We start from the raw sequence: 2,834 nt of genomic DNA, 5'->3' as shown, positions 1-2,834 counted from the left end.
CCGGGGGGGGAGGGGAGGCCCGGCAGCAGCGGCCTCAGCGGGGGCTTCGCGGCTCCCCCTCCCCCCCGGGGCCCCGCAGGGCCAGCTCCGCGGCCACAGGCTCCGCAACCTCCGCGCTGCCCGCCGGGCTCTGGCACTTGCTGGAGGTGATGACTGCTAGACGTCGCCGCCCGCGCCAGAACTTGCGTCTCCTCCCCCGACCCGCTGGGCGGGGTGGAAGGGGCCGAGGGCGGAGCTGCGGGCGTGGGGAGGGCTGTCTGGGATGCTCCGGTATTGCACGGCCGAGGGAGCACCGGAGTTCCTTTAGGGAAGAGGGGCTAGGCTTAATGGTCTTAGTTCTGGTTTCAGAGTTCCTCCTCTTCGTGCCTCAGTTTACCCTCTTCCCCTTACCACAAAGGGGCGTGGTAGGGAGATGACAGGGATTGTGTTTCGGAATCTCTTTCCGCTTGACCTCTTTCTCCTACTAATCCTCTTCAGGAACTAAAGTTCTCGCTTTCCCCAGAAGTACGCAGGAACCCTGCGCCATCTAGCTGTCTCTTTGTCCGTCCGCTCAGGTCGCATTCCCCACTCGGCCACAGAAACAGAAGATCAAGACGCGATGCTCTCACACTATCCCTTCATTCCGCCCGCGCGCTTCTTTACTCGGTCCCACTCAGTCTGGGAAACGGAAGATCCACACGCGTCGCGGCTGCAAACTCGGTTTCCTATTGGCCAGAGCCGCCTGAGCTGCGCCCGCCCGGCCCGCCTCGCCCTCCCACCTGGGCGGGGCCTCCCCGCTGACCCGGGGCTGCCTTGAGCAGAGCCCCACAGCCCGACTGCCGGCTCGGCAGTCTTAAAGGGGCCGCGGCCAGATCCTTCTAGACCGGCCTGTGGAGTCTCAGTGTCCGGGTTGCGGCTAGGAATGAAGACCGGAGTGGGGGTGGGGGTGCCGAGCGCTAGAGGCGGGGCTCCAGCCTGTCGCGCTCGCTGCACCTGCTGAATGTCCCTCCCACTAGTTTCGGGCGCAGTTTCTCGTCTCACCATTAGGGGGAGGGGCAGACAGAGCACTTGACAGCGACAAATAATAGCTAACATTGATTCAGTGCGCTGCACATGCCAGGCCTTTTACTCACCTCTTGCGTCGTCCTCGCCAAATCCCTATAAGGTAAGGGGTGCTGTCTTTCCCGCTTTACAGATGAGGAAACAGGAGCTTAAGACGCTCTCCCCAGTTCATGCCCAGTAAGGGGCAAAGCGGGGATTTAAAGAGATCTGGGATCCTTAACCATCGCTCTATACCCTGAAAGGGATTAATTATCCTTTAATCACCACTCTTCACCTAAGAGTCCTCGTAAGGGGATGGTGTCATTATCATTGACCTTTATCCAAAAATACAGCCGTGAGGGCACATTTGGTTCCCGCCCAAGCTCTGTCCAGACAGGTGTGCTCGAACAGGTGTGTCCTAGACAACGAGCCTCTTATAGATGGTCGCCTAGCAGATGTTATCATTCCCAGGTGTTCCTTGCAGGTGCCCTACAACATGGGGAGATACAGATGTTTTCCCATGGAGATGTACCATGTAGGTATTTTCTCACAGAAACAACCCGACAGGTTGGCCTCCATATATGTGAACTTTTGTCCTGCTGGTCCTCCACACAGATGTGCTTCAGTGTGAGTGTGCCTTATGCAAAGTTCCCAGGTCTTCCTCTCATTTCAGCTCAGTTCTATACAGGTGTTCCTCACACAGGGCAGTTTCGTTGACCTCGCAGATATGTTTCTCAACGGGTGTTCCTCCACCCACGAATGCATTATACAGTCCCCTCATAAGTGTGTTCCAGTTAAGTATACACCCATATGGATATGTTTCCATACAACTGGGTCCCATACAGGTATACTTAAATGCAGATGGGGTCTCATACAGGTATTTCCAAGTCCATTTCCACATAGGAATTCCCCCATACAAGTGTTGTGCGTTTCATAAGTGAGCCAGGCGGTTGCGTTTCCAAAACAGGTGTACTCCACGCCAGAGTGCTTCAATCAGATGTGAGTTATCATGCAGGTGTGTTCTATACAGATGTTTTCCACACAGGTATGCTTCCATTCAGCTATATTTCATATAGATGTGACTCAATGCAGATGTCTCCTGTGAGTATTCTTACACGCGAACATCCGTGCAGGTGTCTTCTATACAGGCGTTTACTCCCATACAGATGTTTGCCGAAAAGGTGTTTTTACGTGAAGAGCATTCCATCCGAGTCTGCTTAAGCAGGAGTGCTTTATACACCGGTGTCGACTTGTTCCGTGTGTCTCCACACCTGGGCGATCCTACAGACATGCCCGCTATACAGGTGTGAGGCCCTTCTTACACCTGCGCGCTTCCGCCCGTTCCCTACCCCTCCCCATTATGGAATTGGGTTCCCGTTACAGGTGCGCCCGTGGCGCGGCCCCGCCCCCTCCTGGCTCCGCCCTCTCATCTAGGCTCAGGTGCACCAGCCGGAAGTGCGCTCCCCTCCCAGGTGAGTGACTAAACTTTCCGGGTCACGTGAGCGGGCGGAGCCGGTGGGATCCGACCGACCGACCGACCGCCGGACCGAGGGTTCGAGCTGGGGACCCGGACAGGGAAACCGTGCGAGATCAAAGACGCCCGGGCCAGGTAGGGAGGCAGGACGCACGGCTTGGCCTGTTCCCCCACCCCCACCCCTTCCCTTTCCCTCTCCCCAGCCCAGGAACGCGCGCCCGGGAGTTAATCTTTAATCTCTGACCTCTGGCGGCGGGGGCGGGGCGGGACTCCGGGGTGCCCGGGTGCGCGTCGCCTCTCCCGCGGGCCAGCGCCCGGGTCCCGCCCCCCACCCCACGCC

The 2,834-nt window shown here is 57.9% G+C and overlaps 1 protein-coding gene across 2 annotated transcripts in view; it reads left to right on the top strand.

Moving 5' to 3' along the window:
* The first annotated feature begins 2,562 nt into the window (after positions 1–2,562).
* Positions 2,563–2,834, top strand: part of CRB3 (crumbs family member 3) — a 3,035-nt gene continuing 2,763 nt past the window's right edge. For both annotated transcript variants that reach the window (XM_008575822.1, XM_008575823.1), the window contains exon 1: positions 2,563–2,629. The gene's annotated coding sequence lies outside the window, so the exon portion shown is untranslated. The remainder of the gene's footprint in view (positions 2,630–2,834) is intronic.

This window comes from Galeopterus variegatus, unplaced genomic scaffold (genome assembly GCF_000696425.1).
Source record: "Galeopterus variegatus unplaced genomic scaffold, G_variegatus-3.0.2 Scaffold1244, whole genome shotgun sequence".
NCBI classification, from domain to species: Eukaryota; Metazoa; Chordata; class Mammalia; order Dermoptera; family Cynocephalidae; genus Galeopterus; species Galeopterus variegatus.
Note: the sequence above shows the minus strand (reverse complement) of the source record. Positions and strands in the feature narration are given on the sequence as shown.